The sequence below is a fragment of the Sphaeramia orbicularis genome, chromosome 2 (assembly GCF_902148855.1).
Source record: "Sphaeramia orbicularis chromosome 2, fSphaOr1.1, whole genome shotgun sequence".
Lineage (NCBI taxonomy): Eukaryota > Metazoa > Chordata > Actinopteri > Kurtiformes > Apogonidae > Sphaeramia > Sphaeramia orbicularis.
Genome location: NC_043958.1, coordinates 15,027,896 through 15,046,412, shown reverse-complemented (window position 1 = coordinate 15,046,412; position 18,517 = coordinate 15,027,896). Strand labels below are relative to the sequence as shown.

The 18,517-nt window shown below is 39.1% G+C and overlaps 1 protein-coding gene across 1 annotated transcript in view; it reads right to left on the bottom strand.

The window, feature by feature from the left end:
• Nucleotides 1–18,517, bottom strand: part of LOC115434306 (receptor tyrosine-protein kinase erbB-4-like) — a 458,688-nt gene that overhangs the window by 363,962 nt on the left and 76,209 nt on the right. The window lies entirely within an intron of this gene.

Here is an 18,517-nt window from a genome sequence, read left to right as displayed (position 1 = left end):
ATCTAATTGCAGAAACTGAACAGATGATTATGGTTTCATTAGTGTATAATCACATAAAAATGAGAATCATTGTTTTGTTGCCTTAGAATGAGCCAATTATATCTACACTGAGAGTGATGTCTGCAATGTTGTACTGTCATTTTTATTTTTTTATTTTTACAATAACTGAAAATAAGCCACTGGACTCATTTCCATTTTAGAAAGTTAGATTTACATTTACTGTCACCACAGGAAAATTTTACCATCAGGAACACTGGACTAACACTGTCAGTCCCCTTGGTCAAGGTACTAACAGGAGAATTAGCATAGCATACTAGCCTAACTTAGCAACCTTGTATGTATTTGTTGAGGGAAACTGTGCTAATCACTGCCATCACCAGTATCATCACTTGTATTTGTTATTGCACTTAAATAAAATCACTTTAATAAAGGATAAACACAGGAAACTTAATCGTCAATGAGGGACCTGTTTCCATGTTTTTGGGGCCACCATAGATGAGGACAGGATTGGGGTGAAGTTATCACGCACTAAACACTTTCTAGATCGACCAGTCTTTAGGAGCAGTATTTATGTTCATACAGCCTTTGTGTTGTGTATATTATGTGTATTAGGTTTTTAATGTATCACTAGTGCAAACCAACAAAAACATGGTTAAAAAAAAAAAAGGTTTGCAAGCCATTTCTTCAGCACTCTTCCCTGCTATGAACCATATTTTTTGGTACTTCATAAAAAGCTCCCTGTGGTTTGTTGGCCCGATTGTTCAGAGTGACCATAAACAATGTAGATCACCTCCTGTCCTCCATTTACTGTTTACAACACAGCAACACAGTGATGCAACAATACGTTCAAGCAACATAATAGCTACAGTAAGTCTTTTAAGACAGACTCAAAGCAGATGGTCTCTGCTTATACTTTACAATTTTGATTCAAGAATAAAAAAGAACTAAATTGTCTAAAAACCTGACCCTCAGATCCAAGACACCATCTGTACTACTGCACACGGCCTCTGGGATACACAAAGCAAAGTATCAACCCCTAAAAAACAGCACTGAGCTGATGAAAGCCATTCATCATCCAAGGACTAGTGTAGGAAATAGCATCATGGATACTCTCTCGTACATGCAGTCATGTTCTTCAAATCTTACTTTGTTTTAAATGAACTTCTTCAGCACTTAACGTCTGAATAGGCTGCAGACAACACTAAAAACATTCCAACGAAGCACAGTGACCCCTACCAAGCACAAATCGATCGCTATTCATTTCACTTCGCTCCTTTTATGTGCCATTTAAAAATATATTTGGGCCATGGACGTGGCTGAGCCGTTGCAGGCACAATATTCCCCATTTTCCCGTTGCCAGAGATGTTAAGGGTTTAAGCTTGTAAATGTGCTTTTATCAGGCTCTACCCTCATAAATTATTTTTAAATGGGAAGAGGAGAGTGTCAGTGGCAATGATGTTCATGGTGTACTATTCATTAATGCCTCCCCCTTCTGCTGCAAATCATGTCCAACCTCGGAGCTAATTATTTAACAGAAACCAATAGATCAAAGTGTAACCTTGCTGCTGCGGTGTCAGCCGTACACAAAGGTTATTCACAGGTCAAACATTCAGCAGCTTCATCGTTGATGGGGGTCACATGGAAATCACGTATGGACGGGGGTGACATCTGTATGCGAGGGGTAGGGGGTGTGAGGTCATTTGGCATCAGTGAGTGATGAAATTCACGATCTTTCCCTGAACTGCTGCCCCCCACGCAACCCCCATCACATCTTTTTCTTTGGAGCTTCCCTCCCCCAGCCCTGACTAATGAAAACAATTAACATCTCTAATTACCATCCTAAATCAGCGCTCAACACGCTACCCATTGATTTGATAGACTGCCTGAGTTACGAGGTGCTCCCAATCGAACAGCGTACCACGTAAAAAGACTTTACGGCGGGGCGACTGAGCCTGCCAGCCTTGTGCGGGGTAAATAAATCTCACCAATATGGGCACAGAAAGCCCTGTCATCAACTCAGAAAGGTCCGAGGGGACACTTGCATCTGGCAAACGCCCACGGTGCCTGAGTGTTAATGCTGATTGCCACAAGGTAATGGACTAATCACTCAGTATGAATCCAGCTCATCAATTCATTCATCATCCCAGCAAATGATATTTGTAAATACCACGCTTGCTGATGAATACAGGTATTCATCATGTGTCTCGGCTGAGGTGGACTGATACAAGCGCTTTTTGTATTCCAAGAGCCTTTCAGCAGGGGATTGAATGATACACATTGAGCCCAGGATGAGAAAAAAAAAAACAACATGACAGACAAAATGCATCTGCCTGTCACAGTACAAACTCTTTCCTGCAAATATTTCACCACGTTTATGAGTAGTGCACACCGTGGAGGGAGGAGCCCCAAGTTAGATCCCAGAAAAACAAATAGTATCTGTGTTTCACAAGAGCATCAGCCTTGCATTATTGAAAGAGAGGTGGGTTTTTATTCAGCAGAAAACATGTTGAACGCGATCTTTTCCTCATTGTGTATCTGTGACTGAGGAGGATAAAGGGTAGAGGAGAAAGAATCAGCAGGAGACAAAGGCAGGAAAAAGCGATACAATCAGCACAATAGCATGGATCTATTGTACACATCTGTGCACCATGGTTACAGATATATTTCACTGAAGAAAAGCATCTCAGTCCAAGACATAAGATGTAATAAACCCGTGTTTGTCTTAGTTTTGATACCTTTAACTAACATTAACCAGAATATCGATCCACTCAACAAGTGGCGCCCAAATCTATAAACATCGAGTAAAGGTCAGCAATTAATGAAACGTCTGCTTTCCACTTGGACTTGTTTGTGGTCACAGTGGATAAATAAATCAAAGCAACCCATTTACAGGAGTTAAAAATGGAGTTTGCATGTTTTCCCACAGGTCTGCTTGGGCCCTCTGTGGGTCATCTAACTTCCTCCCACCACCTACAAACATGTTTAGGTCATCATTCTAAATGGTCCACAGGTGTGAATGTATAATTGCTTATTTGTCCCTTTACGTCAGCCCATCATTGACCTGGTAACATATCCAAGGTGCATCCCGCCTTCACCTGATGTCAGCTGCGATTGGCTCCAGCCTGCATTGTCACATGGCAACACCACAGCCTCCGGAGTTGATTCTGGCCACTCGACCCAGTGCTTATGCAATGTACATCAGAAGCCTCCCAAAACTGACTTCTCTCTTTGCTAGAGATTTATACCAAGTCTATTTTTGACAGACCCACTTCACAAGTTGGGCAGGAAGTCAGATACACAAAAAGCATGCAGGGTCTGGTCAATTTTCAGAATACAGTACTCTGATCATACGAAATTACAATGATAATACAGATACAAAACAAACATAAGGACAAATATGTTTTTAGTAGGGAATGTAATGATTACTGGTATAATGATAAACTGCGGTAAAATTCCCGATGGTTAGTCTTACTGTTTCAAATTCTAACTAGAAGCACTCGGAGAGCGCAGACCTCCGCCAAGGCTGATCAGTGCCCCCCCCCGATCACCACCAAAATTTAATCATTTCTTCCTTATCCCATTTCCAACAAACCCTGAAAATTTCATCCAAATCTGTCCAGAACTTTTTGAGTTATGTTGCACACTAACGGACAGACAAACAAACAGACAGACAAACAAACAAACAAACAAACAAACAAACCCTGGCAAAAACATAACCTCCTTGGCGGAGGTAATTATCATTAAAACCGTGTTTAATTACCGCACTTTGAAAAACTCACAGTGATACTGCTCATTTCTTGGAGAAGCAGCAGAACTCTAGGTGAGCATGCACAGTTTACAATGTTTAGCCTCTGAAAACATGGTGGAATGCACCCACACGGACAGCGCTCAGAAGATTTTTCACCCCACTAAAAGGACCAAGTCAGAAGTCTGGACATATTTTGGATTTTTAAAGGGTGCTGAGAGGAAACTAATTGAAGATGGTCAACATGTCTGCAGAAAATGCTTTAAAAAGTCCCCGCGAAGGGGGGCAACACTTTGATGAGCCATCTCTGTGACCACCACCCACAACTATATTAAATAATTCAATATTTCTGCCAACAGAAAGCACATTGTGCATGTTATTTTATTTTTATTTCTTTTTTTTTTTTTTTTCAAAATAAAACTTGGTTAAATTATTTCAGTGTGTATAAGTAGTTTTTGAACATTTTGAGCACATTTCAACAATAGCACGATAATAATGATAACCGTGATCATTTTGGTCACGGTTATCATTATTATCATGTTATTGTTGACCGTGATTTGAAATTTTCATATCGCTACATTTCTAGTTTTTAGCAACTGAAATAGAGCTACAGGTATTTGATTGATGCTGTTCAGAACTCCACTTAGCTGCACTAACTGTCTGTAAGTTACAATAACACATTACTTGGCATATTTCACCAGCGGCTGAGATACAAAAATGAAGTAAAACTGACCAAATCAGCAGATCACACAGACATGATGAGCCACTTAAAAATACTTCTAGAAAGCAGAGCTTCAAACAGCTGTACTTGGCAACACTAAAAAGACAACTGTCAAAAGATTTTGCACGCACGCATTTGATGAAGCGTGGTGGTCCAGCATAATCTACTTGTTCTGCCAGAGTCCCACTCTTAACAACAGCACGACAGTTTGTACCTCTTTGAACAGACCGTTGATTCTGAACAGTCACTGCATCTTTTCATTCTTACACTGACTTTAACCCATAAAGACCCAATGACCGAAATTATATACTGATCTAAATTGTTCAATAACTGTTGATCCATGCTGATCCCTTCAATCCATGTAAATAATTGGTGTAAAATGCAGTTTGTCATCTTTTCATGGTCATCAGATATGACCCATTAGGATGTTCAGAGGCTTCGTAGTGAACGTGGAAACACCAACATCTACAACAAAATTGATTCACCAGCAAAATCTATGGAGTTGAATCAATGACAGTGGATGGAGACACTTGGTTTATGTTCAGTTAATGATATATTTAACTAAAAAAGTCACGTCCTCTCCAGTTTTCTATGTTTTTCATATACAAACCCTTAATTTTTATCTGAGCTTTTATTGATGTCTGCATGATCAGCACATTAAATATAGGAAAATACTGGTTTTATACTTACAAATGCAAAATACAGAGCATTATATTAGAATAAATGGCAATAAATCCCTTCAGAAAGGTTAAAAGAACGAGGAAAATTCCTTTGGGAACTGCCACAAAAGTACCACTGGGTCTTTAAGGGTTAAATATGACACAACAGAACATAGAATGACCTACATAGTGAATTAAGCGTTAATGGTTAATGTCCTTATTAACTGCATACTATTGCTTCAGTACAGTAGCTGTTGTTAACATTAATTCAGTATTGCATTATTAGGTCTGTCAGCTAGCTGCTAATTAGGTCAAGTGATGCTAATTAGTCTGCATTACTGTATGTATTAACATTTACCAAGTACGGAAATTGGTTGTGTTTATTCGTGTTACATGATTGCAAAAGTTATTATAGTCGTTATTAAAACAGTAAAAATCAATGAAACATATTTTTGTGCCCTAAATGCATCCGTGGTTTTCAGAAATGTGTAATCATAATGTGTGTGGGTTTTTTTAAAGGGCAAAAAAGGAGAGCTGGAAGGAAGCATCTTCATCCCCGTTTGCCTTGTTTTTGTGTTGTGTTGTGGGGGAGATGTAGCAGTGACAAGAGAAATGTTAACTGGCCTGTATTTTGGAATAACAATCCCCAGTGCTGGCAGGCAGATAGCAGGTGACAAAGCCTCCCCTGACTGAGGCACCAAGGAGAGGGATAAAAAATGAGCCGGCGCCTGTCCTCCCGGCGTGACCCACCTCCTGTGCTCGCATAGCGCACAAACACACATATACAAGACAACAAACAAATAATGCAAATAACAGCATGTCCCAATGACTTTTCTGAGACAAATGCGTGGAAGAAAAAACAAAACAAAAGCCTCCCCCTGCGTTCTTATCGGCACCTTTGTTGTCTGTGATCAGATGCAAAACACAGCGGAAGGATTAAGCTGTTTGCTGTTGTGCTCCCCCGGCTGAACATGTACGATAGGGTATCTGCCGCTATCACAGCTGATCTGCTCTTAATAACAGGTAAGTACTGTGCAAAAAGCCTGATCCACCAATCGACCCGTGTCCTCGCCACAAGGGGAGGGGGTTTACGGGTGGGAAAACATGCACGAACTTAAGAACCTTTGGCGTACAACATGCTCACAAAGACACGATCGTGCACGCAAGCAGAGACAATAGCAATTTGGAGATAGGATCTGACCAAGCCTGGACCGCAATCTCCTCGACATGAGTGATGTCCGCTCATTTCCCCTGAGGGGATAAAACGAGCTGGGAAGTCTCGCTGCAACTTCGACCACAAGGAGGAAAAATCATTGAGTGCAGAGCAATAGTACGGTGTCCCCAACTCCTGTGGGGGGAATATAAATAAGGAAAAGCGTATTGACCAAGATACTGCATGCTTTCAAGGAAAATTAATATACAGTAGGATCTGTTCTGTGGATGCTATGTTCAATGACAATCAATACAGAATAAAAAAATGTCAAACAACAGCGAGCAGGAGAGGTCACGGGGAAATACAGCTATGGGATGTCCAAGCTGATAACAGAGCCACAGTGTACAGTGCTGACATGGGAATATACATACAGAGAGGGAGGACAGAGCATAAATCTTCCAACTGTGCGTCCGCCGCTGAATGAGAACCACCGACCAGCAGAACTGGCCTTTGTGATTTAGATCAGGTAAAGTCATTTCTGCAAATTCGCAGTAATTGCTGTTGTCTGTGTAGTTAGTTTAACAGTTTTTAACCATTTTTACCGACAGTATTTTTTCCGCAGCGGATGTTTTGGACCGTCTCAGCAGGAAAAAACCCAGGTGGAAGAATAATAACAATGGATCTGGTCTGTGTTTTTTAAGCGTCCTGGAAAGGCCATATCAGGGAGCCAGCGGGCACAAAAAACCCTGGAACAGATGCATCATGGAACACAGCCACTGTAAACTAAAGGCATTACACCAGTTCATTCACTGGCACTATGAATCAAAATGTCTGCTCTGAAATTAAATATCTATTAGTTACAATCTGAGTGTCTAGACAAAAGCACAGAAGTCTCAAACAAAGGGACAAGGATTATTGTTTTGTTTATTTTCTCATAGTTCAGACAATTTTTTTCTTCACACTTTTCCATCATTTTCCTTTGTTTTTACACTTTTTGCCAGTTTCTTACATTCTGAAAGTGAATGCACTGACAAAAGCCTCAAAACCTTCCACTTTTCTAATCCTCAACAAAGGTGACAAAGTAGACATTTTTTGCTTTGCACTATATTTACAATGCCGTCGTACACTTCTTGGAAAACCCTGCGCCCTGTATCTTACTGTGACATTTTGTTCACGATTAAAACCTCTTGGGAAAACAATTCAGTATGTTTGCTTTTTTATTACATTTTGTCAAGTTTTACTCTACTATTCATCTGTTTTATGGTTAAGATACATTACAATGGTCTACAACTAAAATGCTTCCAAATAAAAGTAGTGAAATTTAACCAAGTCTGAGTCACGGATATAGAAAAATCAAGTCAAAAATGCTGGTTGGCTGAAGTTTCTGAGATACAGTCTTGGGTCAAAATGTGAAATCAATAACAGAATGGGTTTTACTCAAAAGAAAAAAGGAATATTTATCTCAGAGCTACCAGATCTATTTCAAAACACTGTCTGCACATTACAATACATTCATTTTACAGGTTCTATCTAGTGGAAGATTTATAAATCTATTGTATAAATTTACATAAACCAATATATATGTGTAATAACACTTCATCATATACCTTGAAAACATCAACAAAACAGCACTTTTGTCATTTGTTTTCCAATTAATCTGATTAAAATACGTAACATTTAGCACATTTAATCTCCGAAGTAGATAATTAAAAAAAAAAAAAAAAAAAAAGTAGGCCGGTGTTAATTTATTAATAAGTGTATTCTATTTTCCATTTCTGCCTTTATGTTCTGTTATTTGAGCTTATATCTTTGATGCATTTGCTATTTTACAGTTTTTGTTGAATCCTTACACTGAGAATGAACGCTTTAAACAAAAGCATGAAAAGCACATCAGATCCATAAACCAAGCGCATAATCCCTTCCAATCCCTTAAAATCCATTATGATACATTTGTGGACCGCTGCACTGTAATTTTCCTATAATTATCTTTGCTTCTGGGTATTTAGATATTGTATTGATTACTGCCCTGTCATTGTGTTGTGCTGTGTCTTTGTTGCAGTGAAAAGAGAGTGGAAAAAACGAAAAATGACCAAATCACCAAAGGCAGTATATGACGATTAAAAACGTATAAACACTACCAAAGGCGGCAGACTTTTGTATAAAACATCAGTGTGTCGTTGCTGCTTTGATAGCTCACTCCTATGCTGCATGTGTGGATTGTTTCAGTCAAAAGATGCCACTGTGAAGAAATGAAGGGTTTATTTCTTAAGTGTTGTGTTTTATTTGTCTTTGACACACTGAGCCACATGCTATAACAAGTATGCAACAAAGAAAAAAAAAAAAAAAAAAAAAAAAAAAAAAAAAGAAAACATTCCATTTGCAATTGATAATCACTTTCCGGCTTTGTTGTAATTTTCAGAACTATGAGATGCATGGATTTGGACTCAGAACAGGGTCAAGTTACACTTTAGAGAAACAACAAGCAGCTGATTATTTCAGTAGCAAATTATTCATAATCAAACAACAGTTTAAGTGATTCAAAGTTTTCCTTGATTCCTGCAACTTAAGAGTAAAATTAACATGTTTGTCTTTTGTTACAAGCACATTTACATGCATGATCTTTTACCTATTCTCTGATGATCAACCATGTATTTGAAAATTTATGCAAAAACTGAAAAATATTAGCTCTAGCTGTAGTTAATAATAAAGGTTTGGGCACTTGAAGGCATCACTGTATCTGATATATTAGTATAATACTGCTTTATAGGGTGGTATTAGTGTTTCCAGTCTCGGAAGTACCCAATCATTTAGGTATTTATACAAGTGCACCATTTATACAACCACATGAGATGTACATGATAAATGATTCCACATCAAGAAGCATAAAACTAATGTCTTCAACACTTAAATACCAATAGGACATTAAAAACCAGCACAAATCCTCCCCTGACCTCCCTCCCCAGTATTCTGTTTTACACTCTGCCTTTAGTTTCCATTGACTGACTATAAGACTGAACGGTAGACAGACTACGATTTCAGATCTGCCCGTAATAGGTGGGAGTCTGTTGCTGGAAATCTTACAAGAGTGCTTTGGATGAGTAAAACATAGGGGCTTTGATAAAAAAAAAAAAAAAAGGCAAGTAAACAGCCTGAAGCAGTCAAAAATGTTGGCTCCATGAAGCCAGCGGCAAAGACAAAAAAAAATGCCAAGCCAACACAAACTGCTCCATCAACAGCCAAACAATATATTAGAAAAAGAAAAGAAAGAGGAGGAGGAAGGTGCATGTGTTGGAACAGCTCTGATTCCATGCACAAAATGAAATGTAAATGCTTAATAACTCTTTAGAACAATTAACTAAACAAATTCATGTCCTGTCCATTTGTCTGCATGCAGGAACCAAAATCGTCCAGTGTAAAAGTGATGGTTCCAACTGTCCCCCACGTCAGTCACCACCTTCACTCCCACCAGCCTCCAGAACAACAGCTGGTTTGGAAACCGTCCAGCAAATCACAAAAATCCCCCCGTGTGTTTGCTTTTTTTGAAGGGACGCAGGTGCTGAGAACACAATCCGATCCCTGCCAGTTCTGATATCCGTAATGGACTGAAACAATAGACGATCAGACACAATGAAACGGCTGCGTTATGTTTGTCCTTGTCACATCGCATCACTGTGGATGGGGCCCGACGAGAGACGAGCCCGGTTTTCCGACGTAAAGTTTGGCTGCGGCTGCTGTGCCAGAGGTGTCTGGAACACCATCAAAGCGTGTGGGTACTCACGTCATCAAGGTTTGACTGATAAGGGCTTTTCAACGGCGATAACGTTATTTTTGCCAGGAGCTAATTACAGCTCCTACTTCATGTCACACTGTTATTTTCTTTTTTTTTTTTTTCTTGTTTCTGTCTTTCAGGATTCTGAAGGGATACTTGGGTGTTTTGTATAGTGAGAAAAGACATCTTTGAACAAAACAAATGCTGGCTTTTAAAGGGGTTTTGTACTTGATGCAATCAAAATAGATATAATCTTGAACTCCCTCAGGAAGACTATAGTGTACTGCCCTAACAAATTACTTTGCACACAAAAAGGTTAGTACAGTTCAGATAATTCCTGGAGAACAGCACATGATTCCTCAGTTGTTTTCACAAAAAGGGTTAGATATGAATACAGCAAGTTCAACATGTAGGTCTGCTTTGTAACTCTGGTTAGCTGCAGAAAACAAAACCCTTTGTGTGAAGTAGTTAGCATTCTGGCTTCTCTGCAATCCTTTATTATTATTATTATTATTATTATTATTATTATTATTATTATTATTATTATTATTATTATTAACCTTTAGTTAAGCAGGCAAAAATGACTTGTTAAGGTTTAAAATCTCATATATAAAAAAGTGTCCCAGCTAAGACAGCAGAAACACTCAGTGCCATACTTAAAACACTGTGCTAAAAGCATACAGAACACCAACAATAATTTAAAAGGTGCTAAAAGTATGCAGCAATGTTCCTTAAAAGCATCCTTCTTGCAAAGAAATGAGTCAACAAATGTTTTCGTGGTCTATCAACTTTGCAACTGGATATTTATGGTCTTCTCTGCTTCAGAATTGATGGTCTTGGTAAATTTGTCATTTTCATGATATAGTCCCAATTACTTTTCACGGTTTATGCAGAACATTTTGATCAATCTCCCAACTTTTTAAGGCTGTATCAAAACTAATGAATGAGATCACTAGGAAATTAATTAAAAACAGTGAAAAATGAGAGGTCCCAGATCTTGTTCTGCTGAAGTCAAACACAACTTAAATTAAATTTGGTGTGAATACGGACTGTTTTTCATATAAACATCCAGAATGCACTGTTATCTAATTTCCACCTACAGAGAACACCATGAGGTAAAGATTCATGGCCTTCCTTTACACCTAAAATAAACTGGTTCAGGACGTGGAAAATTGGTTTCAAGCTGGGGACCTGAAAAATAAGTTATCATGACCTGATTGTTGGAAGAAGACAACCCTAACCCTAACCCTAACCCTAGACAACAAGAACAAAGAAGTCTGAGAAGGCAGTAGAAAAAATGCGCAGACCAAACCCAGTGGTTGGACTAAAACTCAATAAATGATGAACCATCTAAAAGCTTAACGAGGCCTGGAAAAAAAAAAAAAAAAAAAAAAAGACTTGGCAAATCGTGGATCCTTACAATGACTAGATGGCGCTCATGGTTCAAGAATTCTTAACAGATCCTGTCCAACAACTAGAGTTAATTTGGATGAAACCAAAGCTAAGTCTAAGTGTGTCCCATTCTCGACTTTAAGGACATTTTGCTTGGACTTTCTTTTTAGTGACACCCCCGTAGAGTATGTCAGCAGTGGCATGGATTGGACTAACCCCCAACACCACAACCATCCAAAATTAGAGCGTGGAGTGGATTTCAACTGGGCTGTCATGTCCAGCTCATAAGTGCTCAGTGGAAAGTTAAAAGTGGACTGATATACACTGTCGCTCAAATCCCACATACCCTTGTTTAGCGTACATTCTCTGTGGTTGCCAGGTAACGGCAAAAACTCGTGAGTGGTTGCCCTGCTGGACACTTCGGTCACTTCACAATGACTAAAATTGCCTGGGATCATTCAGTGCTGATAACCCATGTACACACAGGACACACAACACTACAGTCCACGTGTATCTGTAAGTATCTGTAACCTTGGTGTATGTGAGTGTTTAGAAACTGCATGGCTGTTTTGTTGCTCCAAGGATTGTTCTCTTTCAGCCCTCGGTACAACGGCAGTCCAATTGTCATAAGAGTTGTGAGGGCATGGACACAGGACACTTTAGATGGAATCCTTTCCTTTCTGCTGCTGAGACGAGAAGAAAAAACATGTTTGTGTGGTGAGACATCCTAAACAAAGTATACAACCTGAGAAGAACAACACTTTAAAGCCTATCTGGAAAAAAAATAAATACAAATCTTTAAACCAATGACATCCTTGGCCTAACAATGATGATTTTGATCATTTGGCCTTCGTTGGGTCTCCTTCGCAAATCTGTCTCTGGAGCAGAGGCTAAAACGCTGTTACAATTAGTGTTGTTGAGGTGGGACCAGCTGCTGCAATATGAACCTTAGTTTATGAGAGCAGCTGTGACCAGAACAGGAGGGGAAATATTGAGAGAGTCCCCCCTCCCCTCCATGCCTTCACCTATTGGAGGAATGTCCACAGCCAAAGGGTTCAAGAACAAATAACCACTATAGCACCATCAATATCTGCTAAGTATTGATCTACCACCACCTTCGGCTCTCTTGGGTGGAATAAACAAGCAACCTTGCCTCCTCGCCTGTAAACTGCAGGTATTTTTTTCTAGTTTTATCTGAATTTTGTGTGTAAAATACACTGGAGCGGTCGTTCAATTTGTTTTTTTCTCCGACTGCTGGCTGAATGGCAGGACGGCTTTCAACATGGGAGAGATTTAGTGACTGTATAAAAGAGACACAATCGTATAAAAGGACACACAAAACATACCTCCGCTTGGCCCCCCCTACTCACGCTGCCTCAGTTATTTAACAGCTGACAGGGTCCGGCAGGTGGCACAAGGCAAAGCGGGTTTGTATGCATGCTTGGTTAAAAATACCTTGACCCTGACACTGGCCCTAATACTCCTCACATAGCAGAGATAGTCCACCGGGTGCTCCAACTGCGCCGCCTCCATTCCAACAGAATGCCAGGGTTATGCACAACATTCATGTCCATTCGGGCTGTTTTGGGACGTTATTTCAAAATCTCCCCGAGCTGCCAACAACCTCCAATTAACCCGCAGTCCGCTCCATTCAACTTGTCTTGAATTATACACCACACTGTGGCATTATGTGAGAAAACACAGGGCAGAGTTACATTTACCGCTCGGAATGGAGGCCATTTTGGCATAAGAGGCTCCTCTGCTCCCTTAAATTTCCTTCCTTTGCCTTTCATTTTCAAGTTCACAAGATTTACTCAACTTTATTTTACGTAGCTGCTTTCTGTAAAAAAGCAAAAAGGCCCACACAACAGGCAAGGTGATCTTTGACTTGCATGAAATGAAAGAATCCAGGGTGCAAACTGCTCCATGATGCCCATGCACTATTAAGGCCTGCTTCTATTACAAAATACCGACTCTTTTCAACAATTATGAAAGACTGACAGCTAGTCTTACACAAACCTTTGCCTCCTTCATACAAACTGTATTTCCACATAGCTTCACATATTAAAGTGTAAACTGTGAGGTTTTTTTGTATTTTTTTTTTTGTTTGTTTTATGTGTGGCTGCATTCTCAAGACACCTCCTCTGCCAGTAGAGACAACACCACACATGTTAACTCAGCTGTGTTGCGTTTCAAGCACTGTGCAACTTACAGATAAAGTATGTATGAAATACAAGTGAGGACAGAAAGCGAAGAAGAGATGAGGCAGAGGAGGTGGAATTTATAAAAAGCAGAAAATAGCCTCACTGTGTTTTAAAACTTACCACAAACTGTAGACAACAGACACTAACTCTGGCATCTAGTCCTGTTTTTTTCTGAAATTTTGGACAGTACCAGAACATTATTTAGGTGAGTAAGCAGGACAACACTCCACAGCAAAACACCAAATGAGGAATCTTTAGTAACTAAAAACAGCACATTTTAGATACTTTCACACTATTTTCTATGGTTATAATTAGTAGATAACGCAAATGTGTTTATCCTGATTTAGTGCTGTGTTTTCAACTAAGTGAAATACTTCAGACAAAAGGAGAATGAGTGTTCATCGCCATGGTTTTGGGTAGGAAGAAAAGTGAAATGTCAACTATTTTGGATATAAACACTAGTGGAGATGATCAGGTAGGATGGCAAATACACCGAATCCAGGACCTTGCCACCAGAATCCAGCATATGCATCCCAGCTCTCATAGGTACTTGGGGTTTTTGCAATGAAACCACTTAAGTTCAGGGAAAGACACGTGGATTTGGTTTAATATCCCGACCTAAGCACTGACAGAGAGTAAACCGTAGAGTGTATAGTGAATGAAGGAGCCATGATATTATTGAGTATGGAAGTGTTAGCTGCACAGGTAGGATATTTGAAAATTTTGGATTTTCCAATAAAACAATATCAAATCTCATATCACTTAACTAAATTCATGACAGGTAACACATAATAAATGTCCAAAAAGCTTAAAAAACAAAGCAAAACAAGGGATTAACAATAACCATTCCATCTGGAAAAGTAATTTCCACAGCTTTCATGCACTAATTTTCCCTTATTTTTGTGTATGTACTGTCTACAATGGATTGGGTGCTGCGTCTAATCCTTCAGGGAAAGCAGTGATTGGCAGGAGGTATGTATCCTGTGTTAACGTACACTGACACACCTACTGTTTTGGTCCATGACTTATGATCCCCTTATCCAAAAAAGCAGTAATATGTCGAAGCCAGTCATCTGTGATTCTGCCGTTGCCATGGTAGCTTTTTGAAGGGTGAAGTGAACATATTTGGACAACATAGGCAGAGTTATGGGAGAATATGGTGTCAGAGGTGAGCTATTGCTACATGTTAGCTTACTGACTCAGAAAAACTGTAAATTTAACCAAGTACGGCATGACAAAGACATATTACAGCTGTGTTATTGGAGCCTATTAGTATCAACAACTGTGGAGCTGTCTGTCACGATTTTATTATCTTTTTATTTTTTACCAAATAAATAGTTATTCTGAAAATTGTTGACCATACCCAGTCCAGCAGACAAAGCTTCTCTTCAACCTGAACTCTTAGGAATGAAGCAGCAATTTAAAGATGGACTGCTAGGTCAGTTATAAGACGGTCCAAATTTAAAAAAAAAAAAAAAAAAAAAAAAAAGAGACCAGATTGACAACTGGAAAAAAAACCCAACTAAGTGAGTATTTTTAATGCTCATTGCTAGTCTATGGGAGCCAGGACCATTTTGAGCCACCCCCAGTTACTGTTATTTCCCTAACAACTGTACTTCTGGGAATTCCACCTTGTTCATTTTGGAGCAGAGGTCCTTGAACCTTGGTGTAAATCTAACTATGCAAATTGTTACACACACGAGTCACACATGAAAGTAGAAATCTAGATTTGACACTTACTTTTGGAACACTGAAATGATAAGTCAGATTCATGATTTGCATAAACATGGATGGGATTGGGTCAAGGCAAACTATCAAGAGGAAAACATTATGTACTTCACTGCAACCTCTGATTACCCTCAATTCTACTGGTTTCTTGCAACATTACATTTTGGGTTCCATTTATAGTGTATCCTAAGTACCATGAAGTGGAGTTGGAACACATTCTGGAATAGCTGTCAGAGCTCAGTACTGGAGCCAAGCCTCTATTTTCTCCAGTTCAAATCCAGGCCCAGTGTTCTTAAAAACAAATACTCATAGTTTTCTAGATAAAAAGTGAGTCATGGTAACTGCACTTCTATATGGGGAAAAAAACACACTCTTCCTTCTCCCTATTGCAGCCAAATAAAATAACTATATTAGAGCTTGTATTTTCCGGCAGCTGAGGCACTTTGCAGTGACAGTGAGTGGTGCTCTGTAAGCACTTAGCAAGGCAGGTCCTAGACATCTACCTCCTCACGAAAACAATGGAGGTTTGCGGGGCAGAGACAGCGAGAGGGCCAGCCGATGTCTATTTTAATGCGCCAGGACAGACAGGCTGACAGGCTCCTGTTTCTTCTCCCTATCTCATCTTGCCTGCTCGGCCGAGGTGACGGCTGCACAGCTGTGACACATGTGGAGTGTATCTGTCACAGGACAAAAAGCCAATCGGTCCAGCCATCCGACCCAATGTGGAGGCACGTTTTTTTGTCTGTTGTCACCGGTACAAGGAGGGTCGTGATCAGGCATGCTGTCGCCCTGCTTCACCCACATGACATAAATACTCCCTCGCTTGCTCTTTTCATACCCAGTGTCTTTAGCTCTTTTTTTTGCCATTATTCAGCTGAGAAAGTCAATTGTAAGAGAGTGGGAACAGAAAAGTCTTAGTATGCGAACTATGGAGCTCACTTTTCCGTCATCAGAAAAACACAGATAAATCATTTACACATGGCTTGATTTGGTTTTTATTTAACGGTATTTCTTTTTTAAAAAAAATAATAAGGAGGAACCCAATGAATAGCGCTACCGTGAGTTTTTTCGCACCGTGGATACACACTATTCATTATAAAAAAAAAAAAAGTCTATATTTTAAAGCTGATGTACAATGAAAAAATATTCAATATTCTTTTTTTTCTGTAAAGGTCAGTCCTTTATAAATGTATCTGCTGTCTTTTTATTTGTGAATTTTGAAAAGAAAATGCTTCTATTTCTGACAACAATGCCAAAAACAACAGATTTATTCATAAAGCACTTGATTTAGCTTTTTTTAATCCTCATTATTGTTATTATTAAGACTAATCATGCAAGAAACATACATCAATAACCATCTAATTTTAATCATGATCCATGATGATGAAGATATATAAGAGATACAAAAAAAAAAAATCTGCCTCAGGCACTACTATAGCTAATGCTTTCCAATAAACTAATTATTAGAATCTAGCATATTTAATGCTGTAAAATCCAGTCAACAAAATGCCTGGACAACTTCAGAATCCAGTGACCTCATCTTTTAATAATGTGGGTTAAACACACAATTATTCAGCTGTATGTAACATCTCTCTTCTTCTACACTGGTTACATGAACAGCACTGCCAAAGCATTTCTTTCTGAGGACTGGCAAAAAAGTAGGTGAATAAATGGAAATGGAGACAGCTACTGAAAAAAATGGAAAAAAAAAAAAAATGCGAGAGCAGGTGCAAGGCTGCCCACCTCCTCAGCTGCGGGAAAACACGACATCTTCCTGACCTCTGTCGAAGACGGCGGGGGGAGGAGGCAGGGGCTGGCGCTGACTCACTCAGAAGGTAAACATAATTTTATTTAAAACCCTTCTTTTTTTTTCTCTTTTCTTTTCAAAAGATACTGTATGAAGCTGGCATCAGAAGTTACTTTTCATAGTTTATATCTTAGGTTTGTTTTTTTCCTTGGTGTACTGTTCTCAGCAATGTATTAGGAAAAAAGCTAATTAGGAAAAGGTAACACATTAATTTTAGGATCCTAAAGCCTGCATGGCTGTTGTATTAAACCAAAACAGCAAGTATTATTGTTTAAGACTGCAGGTAATGTGGAAGTTGCCCAGTGTAATACCCATGACTGCTTCTATCTAACAACATTTCCTGTTTCCAGATCCACTTCTTTTCATCAGTCTATATTAAATCTGCTGCAGTACTCTCACAGTCCATAAAACACATCCATTTGTCCTTATACCACTTTACTTCTTGGTGATAAAGAGCAGAGGAAGAAGTTAATAAGTACGCACATTTTCTAAAAAATTTGCCGGCAGCTAAGATTAGCATTAGTTCCCAGTGCAGCAGCCAAAACAGATCTTTATGGACTCCCCTAAAATACAGCTCTACTACAGTTGAGGTTACGTTAATCCAACAAAACTGTCAAAGGTACAAGTGCAACACAAGGACCAGTGGGGTACCTCTGAGGACACCCCGGGACCCACTCTACATCTAAGCCACTACCTTGCTCAATGGAACTACCAGAAAACTTCACCTAGCATACATGTTTGTAATGGTGAGGTAACCACAAGATCAGGAGAACATGCAAACTCCACTCAGAAACGCTCTTCTTGTTGTGAAGCACCAATGGTAACCATTGAACCGCGGTCACACTATGGTTACACACGTTTTGTGAAATGTTTAATTCTAATGCTAGGGCTTGCTAGCTTACCATTGCTACAATAACCCAGAAAGATCCATTGCTAATTTTGTGACTGGTCCCAAATGATTTTTTCTCACTATTTAACCTTTCTTAAGTGATTTATCACCATTTATTATAATATTATCCGATGTATTTTTCACTTTTCACCATAAATCATGGATTTTCCTATATTTAATTTCCTGATGCTCAGCGTAAATTCAAAGGTTATTATATCAAAACAGAGAAAACTGAAGAAAAAGATACTTTTTCAGTAAAATATATCATTAACTGAACATAAACCAAGTGTGTCCATCCACTGTCACTGATCCATTTCCATGAGTTTTACTGGTGAATCAATGTTGTAATAGATGAGGGTGTTTCTACGTTCACTACAGAGCTTCTGAACGTCCAAATGGGTCATATCTGATGATCATGAAAAGATGATGAACTGCATTTTACACCAATTA